We start from the raw sequence: 20,660 nt of genomic DNA, 5'->3' as shown, positions 1-20,660 counted from the left end.
AAACTGATCACATTCCCCCTTGGCTTTCTTCTGTTCCAGTCTCTCAAGTCACTTGGCAACAAACGAGAGGAAATGGAAGTGGGACAGAGCACCAAGATGTGGGTGGTCTGAAAGAGGTCAATCCATGCTCCGCTTCCGAGAAAAAAAAATTAATTATGCATCAGTTGTTCATTTCATCCAATTAACATGGACCAGTTGGAAGTTGTATGGATTTTGAAAAGTACAGGATGACCAGATTTTCCTATTGACACTGACTCAGACTTCTCCAATAGGCCATTTTAACTAAGTTTACTGATAACAGTTTATTTTTTACTTTACAGGGTAATACTTTTTCTCTTGGTATGTAAATGATTTCCCCAGTCCCTGGGACACATTGAGCAAGTTCAGTTCATGCTGCTGTCCTCTGATGTACATCTCAGTTTAACACATGATTTTTTAAATGATTTTTTTGAATCATTAAAGATGTCTTAAAACTGGCAACTTAAAGCGGATTTGAGTGGCTTTGTTTCTAAATTATGTTTCACATTAGGACACAAACTTCCTTCTAAATTCTTGTATTCTTATTGTCTAGAGAATGAAATCCAAGCCCACAGTTATATTACATAAAGATTTACAATTTTAACTCTGGCTACTAGCTTAGCCTGTATTTAGAATGAGCCTAGTTCCATTCTAAAATCACCCACAGATTTATCGATATTAAAAATCATAGTTCCCTGGATCTGCCAAGCGTTTTATACTTATGAAACATTGTTCCCATTTCTCCCTTTGGATGGTATGCCTTACTACCACACAAGAATCTGTAATATAGATTGTACTTATTTATGTACTTACTAGTACTAAAGTAAATAAACAAATGAATAAATAAATTCCCAAGGACATCACCCCTCCATTCCTTTAATGTAATGATTTATTATATTTAACTGAAATATATTCATTTAATAATCTAAGTTGAAAACTCTTGAAAAAAGTTTATAAAATTAGAAACTTCCCTGTATGTAAGTAAACACAAATCACTAAACATGAAAACTAATTTAAACAGAAATTTTCTAGAAGAAGTATTTCAAAATTGCCTGTTTACATGTCATTCTAAGGACTTTTAACTATGCTTTAGCTACAACTTATACTCAACAATAACCTGTGACTTCTAAACAGGTTATATATAATCCAGATCAATATACCATCTTGGAAATTCTGACTAAGGTCAAATATTTAATCCACTTTCCCATATTGAGGTTTTGAAATCATAAATATAATATGTCTGAAAGCCAAATGTACGTCTTACTCCTCATTGAACTCTCTCCCAGTAACACAAATCAAGCATCCTTGAGAAACATATTACATCATGCTTTCCCATTACAGGACTGTAATGTATCAATGGGACATAAAGACTTGCAAACAGAACATGAAATTTTCTGAGTTCATATTTTGATTTATTTTCTGTCTTTCATCTAGTTAAACCTCCTAAATATTATCTATCCACCCGTGCCTGCCCCAAAAGAATTTACCTACACAATCTATAACTGTATTATATTACCAAACATGCATTGCCCCTTTACCGATCCAGCGTATATTCATTCCACTCATTTTAAAGCTCTTCAACTCTTCACACACTTTAACAAGAGAAAGTCCTATTCTAGTGTACAAGGCACTATCTCAGTTGGTGTGTATTGAGCTGTCTATCTTTATTCTTTTTTAATTTAGCTTTAATTAAATGGAAGTGTGTCTCAGCATGTAGGTATTTGCATTTGAATATGGGTGTCAAAGGAGAATAGAGGCATTAGATTTTTCTGGCGATGGTGTTACAGAGACTATTGTGGACTACCTGACTTGGGTGATGAGAACTAAACTCATAGCCTTGGGCAGAGCAGCAAGCATTCTTAAGCACTGAGATATCTTTCTAGCCTTCTACCCTTATTTTAAAAGTCATTTCAGCTTCCAAGTAATTTTGATCCATTAAAAGTGGTATTACAAGTTTTCAAGTTGTCTTCCTGACTTCATTTTACATACTAAATTACTCTGAGGAGATTTACGGTTCTTTCTTTTGTTTTTGTTTCTCCTTCTTCCATCATCTGGTCATCGGTCACTCTAGGGAGGACATTGTCCAAACATAATGTTTTGTTGCATCTAGCACTCAAGAGTAGATTTTATGTCACACAGTGATTTTCCATAAACACAAGTCAAGATCTTTTGATCTGATCCTCATACAAATGCCACAAAGGATGAAGTTTCTAAATAAAGACTGTGATTACATTATGCTGACCGTACTAGGGCTGGTTCATTGTGTGTGTGTGTGTGTGTGTGTGTGTGTGTGTGTGTGTGTGTGTAAGTGCGCGCGTGCCTGTATGTGTAAATGCGTGCTGCAGCAACTGAATGAATTTCTCACTGAGGACTATTTCATGATCAAACTGTACAGAGGAATAATGTGTTTACAGCTAAAAATAAACACATATATCTTCACTTATATTCAGTTTGCTTAAATCTTAGGTCTCAAGTTATCTTCTTAACGAAGTGATGCCTTCATAAATTATCTTCCCTAAAATAGGCACTAAAAATAAATATAGAAAGAATCTGAGAGTTTCACATTAGAAATTCACAGTGGACATGCATTATAAAAATCCATGGGACAAAATTAAATTATGATTAAAAAAGAAAGTACGCATAGATGGAATTGCCACTATGCAGTAAGCAGTGTTAAAATACAAGCAAAGTGCCTCTCAAAATCATATCAAACACTTATTTCACTTAATTAAACTTTCATGATAGAAATAAAAGCATTTGTTCTTTCCAAGAGATAACTTGCTACAAATTCTACATGTGTAATGCTAGGTTATTCTTACCTGAAGAACGCAATATAATGTAAATAAACCTCAATCCAACCATTTCAGTTACCATGAGCATGCCAGTCCTTACATTTTAGCAAAACATATAATAACTAGGACACTGGGCAGTGGGGGAGAGGGTTCCTGAATTAGCCTTGTCCCATAGTCAGACTGATGCCTATCTTGACTATCACCATCAAATCTTTGTCCGGAGACAGATGGAGACAGAGACAGAGACTCACATCAGAGCACAGGACTGAGCTCCCAAAGACCAGTTGAAGAGGAGAAGGAGGGAGAATATGAGCAAGGAAGTCAGGACCACGAGGGGTTGGTCCACCCACTTAGACAGTGTGTCTGATATAATGGGACCTCACCAAATCCAGCTGGACTGGGACTGAACAAGCATGGGATCAAATTGGACCCTCTGGATTGGGCTGACAATTGGGGACCACTGAGAAGCCAATAATAATGGCACTGGGATTTGTCTCTACCGCATATGCTCGCTTTTGGGGATCCTGTTCTATTTGGATGCATATCTTCCTAAGCCTGGATGGAAAGGGAAGGACCTTGGACTTCCTACAGGGCAGGGCACCCTACCCTCTTTTAGGACTGTAGGGGGAGGGGGAAGTGAGTGGGGGAGCAGAAGGAGGGGAGAAAGTGGAAATTTTGAATGGTATTATTTATAAATTAAAAGTTATTAAATAAAAAGAACATATATTAGATATGATCACCAAGGAAAGCAGAAATCAATTACAAAAAGTGCTGTAAAAGTTACAGAAATGTGGCAACCTAGATGTTCTAGAGCCAACTTTGAACCTTTGAACTATATATAAACATTTTATTGTTTGTTCTTGAGACTGTATATTAATTACATTTCTCCATTTCTTTTCCTCCCTCCAAACTGCACATATAATCCTCCCTCACTCTCCCTCAAATTCATGTCCTCTTTTTTCACTAGTTGTTATTGGAAGTACATAAGTGTGTGTATATATATACATACTTATATATATATATATGTACATATAATGCTACTACTTTCAGGGCTGATTGTTTGGCACTAGACAATCAGTTAGAGTACTCTTTTCTAAGGAGGATCACCTCGCACACTGCCAGTTATCCCAGTTGCCTGTAGTTCCTTGTGTAGGGTTGAAAACCTGTGGACTTTCCCACATCTGGTTCGCCATCCTCCTTGTTGAGCTCCTATTTGTGCTGCCTTGCTGTTAAGTGTTTCCTGTATAGTCTCTGATGTTACTAGGAGATACAGACTCACAGGAAAGTCCCTGATCCTCTGGTTTTTACAGTCTTTCCTATCTCTCTTCTGTAATGTTTCCTGAGCATTAGGTGTGTGAGTTAAACATTTACTCTTAAGGGATAAATCAAGAAGGTTTAACTTTCATAATTAAAAAAATCTGAGAGTTTATCTTCTTTGAATAGATCTCAAAAAGTATAATGAATTTATAACATTAAATATATGATTAACAATATGTAAATTTCAAAAGTCAAAGCATGACAAACAATCAAAAGTATTTAGATATACTTGAGGACATCTAGAGAATACAAGTATTTTTTTTCAGATAATTTATTATGGTGATATAGTTCTCAGAATTAATACTATTTCAGAGTAAATGGAACAAGTAATCACAGCCTTAACGAAAGCTTCTAGGTGTGATAAATTTTTATCTATAGAGGTTTGGAAACCATGTTGCAGTTTGTTTCTGTTTCCTTTGATTTAATGAATATGCATGTATAAAGAGAGTTTTATTTTAAAAGCAGTTGATAAAGACTTAGAGGGTATTTATAGCCATAATTAACATGAATGGAAGGATTACATGAACACCTACCTACACATCTAAAAAAGGGAAAAATGTTCATCATCCAAGGATTCTTAATTCATTATGTGGTAATTTCCACATGGACTTTATAACTTTGATAATTTTGGTCTCAGTATCTATAATACATTGAACTTCTTACATTTTTAATACTCAATTCATTCTATTATAGAAAGCCTGATGTTGATGGGTTAAATGTTTGCTTCATATTGTATTTTTAATATTAAATACATAAATGCCAATATAGTTATACAAATACATAAAAGAAATATATGTTTAGTGTCTATTCACATTGATATCTCACACCTCTGGGTATCAAACAATATTAAATATAGACAGAATTTGTAATGCAATTAAATACCATTTTTTGCAAGCTCATTTTCTACTTTTTAAAATCCCTACTTTGTAGAAAGGGGAACTTTTAAAATTCTCATTTATAGGTCATAAGTTATTACCAATTATTTAATTTACTCATTGCAAAAAAGTTACCCAACATTGTACTGGCTAGTTCAAGAGTTCATGAATTTGATTAAATTTATGAGAAAAAATAAAGATAATTAGAAATTTATTCTACTGTCACAAATTTATTTTTATCTTTTCTATTTTTTTGTAGCATTTTGGATTTTAACATCTATTTCTCTTCTAGCAAAGCCATTAAAGTTTATGGGGGTCAGAAAGAAATATTACATATTGTCAAGCTTAGTCTGCTAAGACTTATAATGTTCTGCTCTCATTTTCTCAATGGCAGGAAGTAATTAATTATGAATGTCTTCATGATATAATTGCAAAAGAAAGTTATCCTGATTCTGTTTGTATATTTTAAATTACTTCTTCAATCATACCTGGCAGTCCTTTCAGGAAGGTAGAAAAAATCATTTTCATATTACCTTTAGTTGGAATTTGAACAAAATATGTTCACAAATTAATATTAATATTTGGCTATATTATGTTTCTTCAAATAAGCATGCACAAGTGAAAGAGACATGACATATATATCTAAAGGGCCCACATGCCTACTTGGTTAGGTGTAAGTCTCTTAAGCCTGACATTCAATATTTGTTACACCTCTGAAGATTAAACAATTTTAAAGACAATCCTCACATTTCTATTTTACATTTTAAGTAATTGAAAATCTACCCCCTCTGTCAATACAGGATTAGTACTATTTAAGTAATATAAATATATGTGATTTCATCACCCATCATCTTCCATATTCTCTTATGAGAATGGAACTTTATCACAGTTGGTATCTAAATCCCAGTTTCCTTGTTTGAATTCTCATTACCTCCCATGAAATTTCTTCTTCTATCACTCTTTAACCTCCCTATATTTTATGTCTTCAAGAAATGCAGATAGTTTAGAGTAACATCTCTGAGTCAATCCTTCTAGCAAGTTCCTGCCCCCCAAAAAAACCCCAACATTATAAATTAAATGAATTATATTCTCAATTGTGCTTCAGTAAGATGAATTTCTGAAGGTGAACAGGAGCTCTCTGCCTTTTTCAGAAATCCCAGGCATTTTTCATTTTTCACACACTTTCATGCAATATTGATCCTATTTAGACATTTCTACTATTCTACTATCTTATGTTGCTACGTGTGACATGAAGCAAAAGTAGTACTTTCTCTTCCCACTTCTTTTCTGTCTTTCAATTGCTGTGTATTCTCTCTAAAACCTACAAGGTGATCAATCTACCCTTCAAATTCTAGGCTTCTACTTTGATATTGATTTTTGCATGAGAATTCCTTGACTCTTTTATCATTTCTGTTAAGATGAATATTGAGTTCTAATGAATCTTCAAGATCTTAATCCTCTGTGGTGTTTTCATATCATGCCTCTCTGTCTACCACCATGTCATAATCTCCAAAACCAGTTCTGTTCTATCTAGAGCCTACTTTGACATTTTTCTATGTATTATAACTCTAATATTGTTTCCAGTCATTTCAATTCAGAAAACCTTAAAAATGGTATTTTAGCTTTCTTTTCTTCATTGATCAAAACCAGCCAGCTCACCATTTATTTTTTTTCCTTCATAATCTTTCAACAGCTACAATTATTTGTTTGACCTAAGCTAATTCTCACTAATGATCTTTTTATTAGGTTGGATTTTCTGTTTGCTTGTTTGGTTGATTGAGGTATCTTTTTATTATTTTCTTTTACTTTTCTCTCTCTCTCTCTCTCTCTCTCTCTCTCTCTCTCTCTCTCTCTCTCTTTTAAACCATAACTTCATGAAGCTCAGGCTAATTTTAGACTTTCCGTGTAGCTAAACTTGGCCTTGATTTCTTCATCCTCCTATTTTTATCTCCAAAGACTGTAATTACAGTGGTGCACAACCATGCCCAGCTTGATTTTCTCTGAACACTGCATCATTTATCACCAAACACACGGATTTAACTGTGAGATCTATTTTGGAGTCTTACTAGAACTTGATATGCAATGGTTTGAAGAAGAGTGGATTGGAAGCTGGTGACAGTGTGAGAATGAGGAAGGCACTAGAATAAGAGGAGGGAGGGAAAATTGTGTTTAGGATATGGAAGGAATGAAGGGAGGAAAAAAGAAGGAAGGAAAAATGGATGGAAGGAAGGGAAGAAAGAAGAAAAGAAAAAAGGAAGAAAGGAAGGAGGAAAATTAAAACTCTTGAAATAAAATTCTTTGGTATTTTCTAAATGTCATTTTTTTCTTCCTTACTCAAGCCCCTTTGAACTGTTCTTCCCTCATCTCTGAACTCTCTTCAGAATCCAGTTACTCAGGGAGATCTCCAAGGATTTCCTGATCAATGCTGGTAATTCATTTTTTGACACTATCACTCCTCAAATGTCTCCTGAAACTCATTGTAATTGAAATTTCATATTTATTTGAAAACATTTATTTTATGGTTATTTCTCCCCAAATTGCAAGTCCTATAACATCAATTATTATGTCGGTTTTACTAGCTTGTTAACTCAGTACCAGGCTGTGCTTCCAAAGTCCAGTCAAGAATGGGAGGAGTGAGAATATGAGCATATGAGAATATGAGTCAAGACCATGATGGGGATACCCACAGAAACAGTTTACCTGAGCTAATGGGAGTTCACCATCTACAGTATGACAATGAAGGAACCAGCATATGTCCAAACTAGGCCCTCTGAATGTGGCAGACTGTGGGGTCACAGGTAGTGATACCAGAATTTAACCCTACTGCTTGTACTGGCTTTTTGGAACCCATTCTATTCAGGACAGCTTGTTCAACATAGATAGAGTGGGAAGGGCCTTGGTCCTACCTCAAAGCAATGTACTAGACTTTATTGACTCCCCATGGGAAGCCTTACCCTCTCTGAGGAGTGGATGGGTGTGGAATGAGGGGGTAAGTGGAGGGAAAGGGAAGAGGGGAGGGAGTGGGAACTGGGATTGGTGCATAAAATGAGAAAAGAAAATTTTTAAGAAAATGAATTAACAAAAGCAAAAATAAACCCATTACCTCACTAAGTGTACACATACAAGAGATTAGCCAGCCCATAGGAATGATGGATGGAGTCAGAAAAGAAAAGACTACAGCTGGAAGTTTGCCATCCTTCCCTGAACATTTATTTTGTATTTTTATTAAGGTTTGAGAAACAAGAAACAAATAAAGTGCTAATTTAGTCCTGACCAGAGCATAGAAGCATAGTAGAGTCTAGTGTCCATACTGGAAAAGTTTCTTTGAAACCTAACTTTGCAAAGCATCAGAAATAAAAACACTAACTCCAAGTCATACAAGCGGTAATTAAGAATGCCAGTGATGAACCTACTTTTAAAATAAATAAACATTATAGGCTTTAGGTGTGCTGGCTGTGGCAGAGGTGGTCTTAACTCGTGAACATTCTTTGTCGCTTCCTAAGCATCCCAGAGTAGAATGCAAAAAGCCACCACAGCCAGACACTCATCTCAATCCTGTCACAGTCTGAAGATAAGACTAACCCTCATGTAAGATACTTCTATGAAGTTCCAGTAAAAGTGGTGTTGGTTAAGTTCCAAGAGTTTTTAAAGCCAATTTTTCTTCTTCATGCACGTTATTATATTATATTTATGCCATGATGCAATTGTGTGTGTGTGTGTTGTATTATATAGAGAAAATTTTCAGCTTATTGGGAATATCAACATTAGATGCTTTGTTAAGAAAAAATAAATTCTGAGATTTTGTGTTACATTAGTTGGTGCTCCCTGAATCTACACAGTAACTATATGGGAAAATAAGGAAGGGCTATAATATAATATTCATTTCTATATTTTATCAAATATTGAAAAGACATAGCCACTGGGCAGTGGTGGTGCAAGCCTTTAATCCCAGCACTAAGGAGGCAGATGCAGGCAGATCTCTGTGTGTCAGAGGCCAACCTGGTTTACAGAGTGAGTACCAGGACAGCCAGAGCTCCACAGAAAGACACTGTCTTGGGGGAAAAAAAAAGGAAAGAAAAAGAAAAAGGAAAAGATATTGCCACAATTCTATTTATTCATTGAAAAATTCTTATTATTAGTTAGGAATAATCTTTATAATCTGATCATATCAGATGTTATACTAAGCACCAACTTTAAGTGCAAATTCAAAAATTTCAAAGTCAAGAAACATTAATTTGTGCCTCAGTTTCCTTTCCAGAAGTTAAAACAAAACTAAGGGGAAAATAGTTTATTTTAGTTCACAATTCCAGGGAAAATTTAGGCACACCAGTTAGGAATTTGTAGCCACTAATGACAAGCACAGTCAAGGGCAGGGAGAGAAGGAATGCATACACGCTTGTGCACAGCTGACTTTATCTTGTATAGTCTAAGACTAGACTCAAATAAGTGTTGCCACCCACAAAAGGCAGGTTGCCCTAGTGCCATATGCAAGACATCACAATAATTTCTTACAATCTTCTGTTTTGTTTTCTTCCTAGGTCATTCTTGATTGTGCTGTAAATTAAAATAACCACCACGGTGTACTTCCTCACTTAACTCTGCCACTAACTACTACTCGCATTACTAACAATAACACTGACAATACTACTTCTACTACTACTACTACTACTACTAATAATAATAATAATAATAATAATAATAATAATAATAATCTTGAACATTTTCAAAAGTCAAAACAAGGATGTGCATTTAGATAAAATTGAAATGCATGTTTCTACAGCCCTGAGGAAACACAGCTCTTCTTCTAATGTGGCCACTAACAAACAGAGCAGTCTCGTGCACTACAAACTTGAAATTCATAATGACACACCACATGCACCAATGTTTGCAGGACCCATGAAGTAAAAGATTCACAGTAAAATTATTTTCCTATCTTTCTGTTTTTCCATACTGCAATAGTTTCATATCAGTTTGATTCCTGGAAGAGGTGTAAAAATAAAGAATAACAGCTCAAAATATCTGCATTCTTATCAGGTGAGAACAATAATTAAATAAATCTCATTGACTAATTAGCCTCATTATTTTAAAATAGAGCCTGTTTCCAAATAAAAAAAAAAACACTTCTGTTTTTAATTAACCAAGACTGTATTGTAAATAGAACTGAACAAAACAGTGTACTCTAATTGGAGACATGTTAGTTTATTATGGTTTTTAATTCCAGTTTAATCTAGTTTTTCAAATTCTATTCATATTTTTTGTAATTAAGACTAAGTATTCTTAGTAATATTGCACAGAAGTTAATTGTAGAAAATTTTGTTCTCTTATTGTTTCCAAATAATATAATTTTATTCTGCCATAATTCACCAATGGCTGTGCACTTCTAAAAAATTAGGCTTAATAACAATGTAATCTTAATTTTTTAAATTAAGAGCATCATGGATAAGCCATATAAACTGCTTAAGTCACAGTTAGAAGGATCATGATACCTGATGAAGAAGGTTAAGTAAACATGCTCTGAATTGATTAACAGATGCATGAACATTCTTGTGATTACCAGTTGTAAGAAAGGTCTTCCAATAATTAGTAAAGATGGAATCTAGAATGAGATGTTTAGTTTTAATTTATTTTTGCAGGATATATTATAACAGTCCTTAACTGTAAAGGTTTTTTTTTTTTTTTTTTTTTTTTTGGTTTTCGAGACAGGGTTTCTCTGTGGCTTTTGGTTCCTGTCCTGGAACTAGCTTAAAAGTAGTGTAAAAAGATCCAGGCATTATAATTCACAGCCCTAACTATGTGATGGTACAGTTCAGGTCTCTATGATTCTTACATTGTAAGCAACAATCATATTATTATAAACAGTCTAAAGGCATGTAGGATTGTGCAAAGCAGCAAGTTCAACAGGGTTCCTTATTTTATATTCTCCATGTCTTCAGTGGTTTCCAGTTTCTTAATAAGAATCTTCAGGATGTTAACCTTCTAACCTATTTATGAAGTTCTTCCTCCATAGGAAGAGCAACACCCATCCTTACACTTCAGGGTACACTTGGTGTTTATTATCTTCAGGAGTGGTTGGCAATCATTGAATTATTTCCTTATTAAGTCAGAAAATGATCCCCCATTGTGACAACTCAGTGTGCTGAACCTTGACAAATGATAGCTTACAACAGCCCTCATATGTAAAAGCTTGAGCAAGTTAAATTGTGGGGTACTGCTGCTTAGGGGAAGTTTTTGAGACAGGTTCTTACCCTATAATCCAGGCTAGCCCCAAACTCTATTTTTAATGATTACCAATACTTACAAAAATATTCTTTGAATTTTAGTATAAACATATAAGGTACTATCATTATTCTCATCCCAGTTACTCTTTTGTTCCCCCTTTACTCTTGCTCAACCTGTTCTCCTCCCCAAAACAATCCCATCCTTCTTTCACATGCTTTCTTTTATTTCCCAAACCCTTGAGTTTAATTGGGGTTACTAGCTGAGTATGGGTCAGGGTATTTCCAAAAGCGTGACCATTATCCAGTGACTACACCACTGAACAAAATGACTTTTCTATCCCCAGAAACCATTAACTGCCATATTGGTGAGATACAAGACTCATGAGACCAACCCCAATACATACTGCAATCAATACAAGGTTCCATGACTTTGACTTTCAGATCCTTCTGCCTCATCATTCTGACTACTAAGATTAATGCTGTTTGCCACTTAAACTATGTTGTGCTTTTCAGAATTCAAATAGGGCACGCAGGGATCTACTTATTCATGTGGGGTGTAGAGACTTAAAATATTAAAGAGATTTTTCATCTACTAGATGCAGCACTTTCTGTTTTGATTTTTAGTTTCTTACGCTTACTTTTGACTAAATATTCTCCCAATTTTCTTCTGTTATACAGATAAGGATGTTGTGAAATATTACACTGCTGGGATTGAGGTAGATTCCCATTCAATAATGACTGATGGAAATAACTTAATTGGTCACTGCTTTTTAAAACAAAAACAATTTTAATCTCTTTTTACACATGTTTTCATTTGTAGAATTCAACTTGGACCCTGACAACAGAAAGTGAAAACAAATTTATATAAGCTCATTACATCTTTATTTTATGGAAATGAATAGAAGCAGACTTAGCAGTTCTTCAGATACTTAAAAATAAAACTATTTGAATTAATGCATCATATATTTGGAGTGAAATTATATGCCATAGAAAGTGAGAATTGAGTGAAATATTGTAGTGCTATTTCAGGAAAAGAATTCCTTGCATCCTAATTTTAAAGATAGGTTAAATATCATGCACATTTAGTTGTCTAAATTAGTGAGTTAACAGTTCACATTAGACGATTTCTAAAAAGCATTATTTTAAGCTGTTATATTTTAAATGAACCCCCCAACAGAATCATGTTCTCTAATATTTTCCTGTTGTAAGAATAAGGACTATAGGAGCGAGATGATCAAGGACACTACAAGAGCACCAACCAAAACAACTACACTGGACTCATAGGAGCTCACAGAGTGTGGGCCAGCAAACAGGGAGTCTGCATAGGACCAATGCACATCCTGTGTATATGTGTGTGTGTGTGTGTGTGTGACTGTTGTATAATTTGCTCTATTTGTGGGACTCCTAACAGTTGAAGGAAGGACTGTCACTAACACTTTGGCTGTCTATCTTGGGAACCTATTCTTCATACTGGATACCTTGCCCAGTGTTAAAACAAGAGGAGGAACTTAATCCTACTGCAACTTAATATGTCACGCTTTTTTGATACTTATGAGAGGCTTGTCCCTTTCTGAACAGAAACAGAAAAGAAAGGGATACAGTATGACAGAGGGGAAGTGAGGAGAGAAATGTGGTAATGTTATGGTCAGGATGTAAAATAATAAAAATAATTGAATTTAAAAAAGGTTGAACTAGATAGACAAAAAAAAATTCACCTTCAGGCAGGGCCATCATTGATCCACTTACAAAGCAGGACTCTAATATCCGAATATCAGTTTTTTTATTAAAAATTTCCGCCTCCTCCCCACCTCCCATTTCCCTTCTCCTCCCTTCATTCCCCTTTCCCTCCCTCTCCAGTCCAAAGAGCAGTCAGGGTTCCCTGCCCTGTGGGAATTCCAAGGTCCTCCCTACCCCAACCAGGTCTAGGAAGGTGAGCATCCAAACAGATTAGGCTCCCTTAAAGTCAGTACATGTAGTAGGATCAAAACCCAGTGCCATTGTCCTTGGTTTCTCAATCAGCCCAAACCTTCCACTCTACCTAGAACCTACTTAGGAAAGAGATGAGTTCACACTTTCCTTTTTTATTTAGTTATTTTGTCTCATATTTCAATATATAGAGATCAGCAAAGAGTTCTAATGTTCATCAGCAGGTGAAGGCTGCATATTATAAAGAAGCAAGCCCACTAAGGGTAAAATGCCTGTTAATCTACCAGAAACTAAAGTCAACCATTCCCAGTACAGCACCTTTCTACATCATGTGTCAACATCCACAGAACCGCATGTTTCTCCCTCATGTATTTCCATCCACAGAACTGCATCTTTCTACCTCGCATATCACCATTCACAGAACACTCTCTTCCTACATACTTTACCATTCACAGAACTCCATCATTCTGTTCTATGTATTGACACACTCCCTAATATTCTGCATGTATATGTTATATGATGCAATTAACATTTTTAAATAGTAAAGAAGAAATTCTGTCAGGTGCAGAGATTTGTTAACAGTCAACAATTTTCTAAGTTTCACTCATATTCACTATGAATTTTGAATCAAAAAACAGTTAAGTCAAATTTCAATGCTTACACAATCAAAATTTTCTCTAGATTTTCCTTACACCACAAACTTTTGAATATGCACTCTGCATGGCCTTGATATATTCAGCACTGGTTTTGTTGATTTTTTAAAATAATATGTGAAATAAAGCAGAAAGAAAAAATAAGTGACACAGGATGCTATGTGTTAAAAGAATACTACACTATCATATAATTCCACAATCTATTCTATATATGTAGGAAGATCCATAGTAGCTAAGAAAATGAAATCAAGAGTCTTTGCTGTACCAAAGGTTTTTATTATTTATGAAAAACCAAATTTATTAAATTATGAGACGTTGACCTATGGAATAGAATCAAAGACCCGAATATTAACCCACAAACCTATGAACACCTGATTTCCAACAAAGGAGCTAAAAGTATACAATGGAAGAAAGAAAGCATCTTTAACAAATGGTGCTGGCATAACTGGATGTCAACCTGTAGAAGAATGAAAATAGATTCATATCTATCACCATGCACAAAACTCAAGTCCAAATGGATTAAAGACCTCAATATACATCTGACCACACTGAACCTGATAGAAGAAAAGGTGGGAAGTAGACTGCAACACACGGGCACAGGAGATTACTTCCTATGCATAACCCAAGTAGCACAGACAATAAGAGTAACATTGAATAAATGGGACCTCCTGAAACGGAGAAGCTTCTGTAAAACAAAGGACACTGTCATTAAGACAAAAAGGCAACCTACTGAATGGGAGAAGATCTTCACCAACCCCACATCAGACAAAGGTCTGATCTCCAAAATATATAAATAATTCTTCAAACAAGTTTCTTTGTTCTGTGTAGACTGAATTTTGTCATATGAAATTTACTATAACCATATTTATATTATATTCACAGTGTTAAAATGCTATCAATTTACAACATTTTCTATGTATTTCAGATTTTTACTTATCTCTAATTCTAAATTCTTATTTAGAATTCCCAAATAAAAAAATTTCCTTCAGTATTTTCAACAATCCACCCAATGAATTGATAAATTCTTCTGTGTAGAAGAAGCACTATAAAGAAATATGTTCTTTACTGATACTTTTAGAATAATTACTATATAAATATTTACTCAAAAAATAAATAAATAATATATTAACATTATATATAAGTAATGTTATATTACCTGTATCTTACCTGCAAATTTTATATCAGATTTATTTCAGACTCTTGATATTCTGTGACATTTTCATATACAATAACCTATCTTGAAGTTGTAATTTGATTTTAAACAAAGGTCATTGAAGTTGCCTATACCATTTATATACACAGCCAAAAGGTACATTTATGTTTTAAATTATTTTTAAAACAAAGCATAGTCTTGATCGCATCTTCAGTCTCCAGTTGTAAATATGAGTGAGGATTGGCAGAGGTGGCCACTATGGCACAGGGACGAAGACAAAAGGGGGAAAACTGAAGTGTTCCAGAGAAAATATCATGAATTATCATAAGCACATGATACTACCTATAGTTTCAAGTAAGGAAGAGACAGAAACAAGGAAGGTCACAAAACCTAGGAGTTTAGAGGCAGTGTGAGCCAAAGAGGAGAAGGAAGGAGAAGAAAAAGAAGAGGTAAAAAAAGGAGAGAAGGTAGAAGGCAATAAGGAAGGGACAAAAATGTGACCAATGAAAGTAAAATACAGATTTAGCAAACTGTGTTATCATTAGCGTTCTCTTTTGTAACTTTTCCACTCTTCTGTAGGCTCTGCAAGTGGGATAACTGAAGTATAACTGCATCATTTATTGTCGGTCTTGTAAATGTCCATGGCAGACACGATACAAAGTGCAAACAGTTTTGTTCATATCAAAGCCACATAACAATTCACAGTGTTAAGTATGATAATTGTTTCACTATTCCATGGGTGACTATAATATGTATGAATATATGTGATTATTTGTAAACATATTAATTGAATATAGTACATACTCATATTCATATAGAGATCACAATCAATGCATGTGTGTGAATTATTCACACATGCAGGATGCCACTAGCTTGCAAAAGAAAGTGATGTAAAATGATTTTAATAATCAAATGAATTTTCTGAAACTGAGGCCATTATCTTTACAGTCTCAAGTACTTGAATCTGCTTGAATCTTTTTAATGGAGCAGAATATTAATATTAAAGCATTATTCAGCTGGCAGATCAGTGTGTGCCCTTTGAAAGGAGCCCATATTTGTGGTATATGAAGGATATATGCTTACTTGTGTGAAAGCAGAAATTTAAATAAAAATACAAAGTTATGTGGAACAAACTTACCAAAGCACATGAAGAAATATAATTCATACAAAAATATTTTAAACAAAACACAGAGGTGAACTCATGTTTCTCTGTGACCAGCACATTTAAAAAAGTTTTTTTCCCTTGTTTTATACAGAGAATTCCAAGGAAAGGTGCAATTTGAAAGTAATGAAACTAAAGGAATTTTCTCTATTCCTGCATCTTCAACAACTACCCATTCAATAGTGTGTACCTAACCTATAAAATTATTATTTTTATAGGTGTACATATTAAGTACAGTTATACCTTTATGTGATAATAAATGGAAAGTAAAAAATAACTGGCACTAACAGTAAGAAAGATATTTAACTACCAAATGAATTTTTCTTTTTTATTTTTCTTGCAGAATTTAATAGTTTCTCAAATTTATTTTTTTCTGATTTTTATTACTTTATAAATAATGCCAATAAAAATTTATATTTCCTCCCCTCCTCCCACTTCCCTCCCGTTCCCCCACTCACTTTCCCCTCTCCCCCTCCAGTCCTAAGAGAGAGCAAAGTACCCAGCCCTTTCGGAAGTCCAAGGCCCTCCCTCTACATCCAGTCTTAGGAAGATATGCATCCAAATAGAATGGATCCCCAAAAGCCAGTACATGCAGTAGAGACAACTCCCAATGCCATTATCATTGGCTTCTCAGTGGTCCTCAATTTTCAACCACATTCAAAGGGTCCAGTCCTACTCCAGCTAGATTTGGTGAGCTCCCATTAGTTCAGGCACAGTATCTCAGTGGGTGGACCAACCCCTTGTGGTCATGACTTTTTTGTTCATATTCTCCCTTCTTCTGCTCTTCAACTGGACCTTGGGAGCTCAGTCCAGTGTTCACATGTGGGTCTCTGTCTCTATCTCCATTTGTCGCCAGATAAAGGTTCTATAGTAGTATTCAAAACTATCATCCGTCTGACTGCATAACAAGGCCAGTTCAGGCACCCTCTCCTCCAATGCCCAGGGTCCTAGCTAGGGACATCCCCATGAACACCTGGGAACCCCTCAAAAGTCAACCCTCTTGCCAACCCCACAATGCCTCCCTTAATTAAGATATGTACTTCTCTGCTCCCATATCTGTCCTTCCCCCATCTCAACCATCCCTCTCCCCCAAGATCTTCCCAACCCTCTTCTTCTCATTCTCTCTACCCCTCTCCCCTTCCCCCCACCCCACTCCCACCCCTATGCTCCCAACTTTTGCCTGGTGATCTTGTCTGCTTCCAATTTCCAGGAGGATCTATATATGTTTTTCTTTGGGTTCACCTTATTACTTAGGTTCTCTAGAATAGTGAACTATAGGCTCAATGTCCTTTGTTTAGGGCTAGAATCCACTAATGAGTGAGTACATACCATATTCATCCTATTGGGTCTGGGTTATCTCACTCAGAATAGTGTTTTCTATTTCCATCCATTTGCATGCAAAATTCAAGATTTCATTTTATTTTATTTTATTTTTTTACTGCTGAGTAGTACTCTAATGTGCACTTTCTTTATCCATTCTTCCATGGCTAAAAAAAAAATGATAGCCTGTGCTGGAGATGATGTGGAGTAAAAGTAATACTCATCCATTGCTGGTGAGAATGCAAACTTGTGCAACCACTTTGGAAATCGGTGTGGCGATTTCTCAGAAAATGGGGAGTCAACCTACCTTAGGATCCAGCAATACCACTCTTGGGAATATACCCAAGAGATGCCCAATCATACTATAAAAGCATTTGTTCAACTATGTTCATAGTAGCATTATTTGTAATAGCCAGAATCTGGAAACAACCTAGATGCACCAACTGAATTTTTCATTTTCAAAATATATTCACATATATTCACTTACTATTTCATGGTCCCAATTTAGCATAGAGTTGTAATAACATGCCTGGCACATGTGAGTAGGTTACTTTTTCCTTACCATTGTAGAACTTCTCAGAGTTCAAATGACTCTCCTTATAACCATGGGATTGGCTTGCTTGGGAATTTCAACTAATTGCCTAAGATCACATTGCTAATAAAGACTGAGCAAGCACCTAATGAGAGATCAAATTTTCAACAGCAAGCAAAGACATCTGGAAATTTCACATCCCCTTCTTACACTTGCATGAACACTACATATGAAGCATGCAAGTCTTCTCATGACAGGGCCTTTAGAGTGAGATCTTGCTTATAGATGGGCAATTGAAGCTCAGATCTAGCAAGAGACTTGAATGGAGGTGGCGAAGGAAAGATGATTCTGTGGCTGATTCTGACATCATGCCTCCTGCTTATGTAACACATTTCTTCCATCATTCCACAGTACTCTCTGACTGACTTCCAACTTTCTTATCTTCAAATCAGCTTCAATTACCTACTTATAAAAACTTTGAGCCATTATGTGACTGATCACAGTTTTCATAATGATATGTAAACAATTTCTATGTCTATTAGATGTTTCTAGATAAAAATTAAAATTATTTAATCTTAAAAGAGAAAGGAAAAAAGAGAAAGAGGGGGAATAATGTTATATCATTTTCAACTTCCTAATTTTTATATTTTCATCAGTGTAAATCATACAATAACAAGAAAGCTATTGTACTTTATATAAGTTATCATTTTCTAAGAAGTTGTAGTCAGGTGAAGAAACATACCAAAAAAGCAATTTACTGCTAATGCTACAATGCTTAGTTGCCCCAAGTACTTAAAGAATAAAAATAAGATCTTAGACACTTATTTTTTTCTCTGACTTCCTCTGGACAACATTTAAAAACAAAATAAATTGTATGTGATATCTCTTAACCCTGTTCTTCAGAAGTATTCAAACAAGTATCAGAGAAAAAGGATAGCACTGGCCTCTCTTTCCCAGTAATTTATAAGCCAAAATAGGTGCTATTGACAAAAAGACAATAAGAAATACAATAAACATTTACAATCCCTCACACATATGCTCCCTTAGCATAACTCATTTAAGGAAGATGCATTTTAGTTCTTAACATTGACCATAAACTGGTATGGGAGGCAGAAAGAAGGCGGAGTCAGGAGAAGCCATGTAGCCCTGCCAGAGACAATGCTGGTGGAACCATGTCAGTAAACCACAGCCACATGCGATACACAAATTAATAGAAATTGGTTTAGTTAAGATGTAAGAGCTAGCCAATAAGAAGTTAGAGCTAATAAGCCAGCAGTGATTTAATTAATACAGTTTCTGTGTGATTATTTCGGGGCTAAGCAGCCAAGAACGAACAAGTGGCCTCCTACAACAATAAAAAAAAGAAGGGAGGCTAGTCTATCAGAAGAAGACTGAGATAGTCCCAAGCATATGAGAGTAAAATATAGGTCAAAATGCCTATAGGCTATTGAGGTGATAAGAGTAAAGAAATAAAGGAGAGCAACTTCCCTGTTAAAAAAAAATAAAAATAAAAAAATAAAAATAAATCACACAATCTTTAATGGAATACAGATTTGACCTGCATGGTGATTTCTTTCTTGATGCCTGAAAACTGTTTATCATTAATAAAAATGGGTCAGCACTTCCCTTGATCATTTGGTGGAATTATTCCCTTGATGGATGACATCAATGTATCTGTAATGGTCCCATCTGCAATACTGGCAGACCAGCCCCAAAAGCTTTGATTTACAAAAATAGAGGCAGATATTTTGGAAGAACACTCTACAAACCATTGAAGAGGAAAAAAAAAAAGATTTGAGCTGATGTACCCAACTATTGCATAACCTTCCGCTGTACAATTTTGCTGTTATTAAGTATTAAACTCGAGTCTGGATATAAACACAGATAATGAGATTGAATTGTACATAGATCAAAAGCTGAAAGCAACATATTGTAAATTCCTTCCATTTAAATAATGGTATTATAGAAAGGATATTGTATTAAATGAGAGTAATTTGACAACGATTTAAATTTGCAGTATATTATATAGTCAATTATTTTTCAGTCTCTCAAAAATATACTGCTGTGATTAGTCCTGCTAACACTAAAGTCAGTGTTATGAGAGAAATAAAAAAAATCAGACAAAATGAATTCACTAAATCTGAACATCATTAAAAGTGTTCTCTGTCTTAGAAAAAAACAAACAAGAAGAGAACAAGTAATTATAGCTTTAACCGTCAATACCACACAAACATTGTTTTCATCATTTCAGCTTTTGGTACTTACATATTACCCTACAGTACCTTTTTCTCGAATCAGGTAAGGACGGCTGCAGTCGTGAGAAAGGCACAAATGTAGATCCACAAGGAACTAGCTTTGGAGACATAATCTTCTCAGGCATTGCTCAAGAGAGAGAGATTTCCAGGCACAAACTCCTTCCATCCAGGAATACGATCAAAGAAACCAAGGTTTGAGCTTTCTCAATATTTTTAAGGATGTTTTTAGGTTGTAAACATTTCAGGCTCAGCAGCTGAGTCTAGTTTCTTTAATGTTATCCTTGATTCAGCATCTCTTGACAGACCATTAAGAAAAGGTTGATGATGCAAGAAGGCCAATGTGAAGGTTAACATGACTGATTATTTTACAGAGCACAGTGTACTCACTAAGAGCAAATAAACTCCCAAAACATTCTTCTCTGCTTCTTTCTCAAAATCT

At 35.0% G+C, this 20,660-nt stretch overlaps 1 long non-coding RNA gene across 1 annotated transcript in view; it reads right to left on the bottom strand.

Moving 5' to 3' along the window:
* The window catches only part of LOC126487286 (uncharacterized), an 84,332-nt gene extending 64,022 nt beyond the window's left edge, over nucleotides 1-20,310 (bottom strand). Inside the window, exon 1 of the long non-coding RNA XR_007588323.1 lies at nucleotides 20,249-20,310. This is a non-coding gene — a long non-coding RNA (uncharacterized lncRNA). The remainder of the gene's footprint in view (nucleotides 1-20,248) is intronic.
* Between the last annotated feature and the right edge of the window lie 350 nt (nucleotides 20,311-20,660).

Source organism: Alexandromys fortis, unplaced genomic scaffold, assembly GCF_014885135.2.
Source record: "Alexandromys fortis isolate MF-2015 unplaced genomic scaffold, M_Fortis_MF-2015_v1.1 scaffold_142, whole genome shotgun sequence".
NCBI classification, from domain to species: domain Eukaryota; kingdom Metazoa; phylum Chordata; class Mammalia; order Rodentia; family Cricetidae; genus Alexandromys; species Alexandromys fortis.
This window is presented reverse-complemented; position numbering and strand designations above follow the sequence as displayed.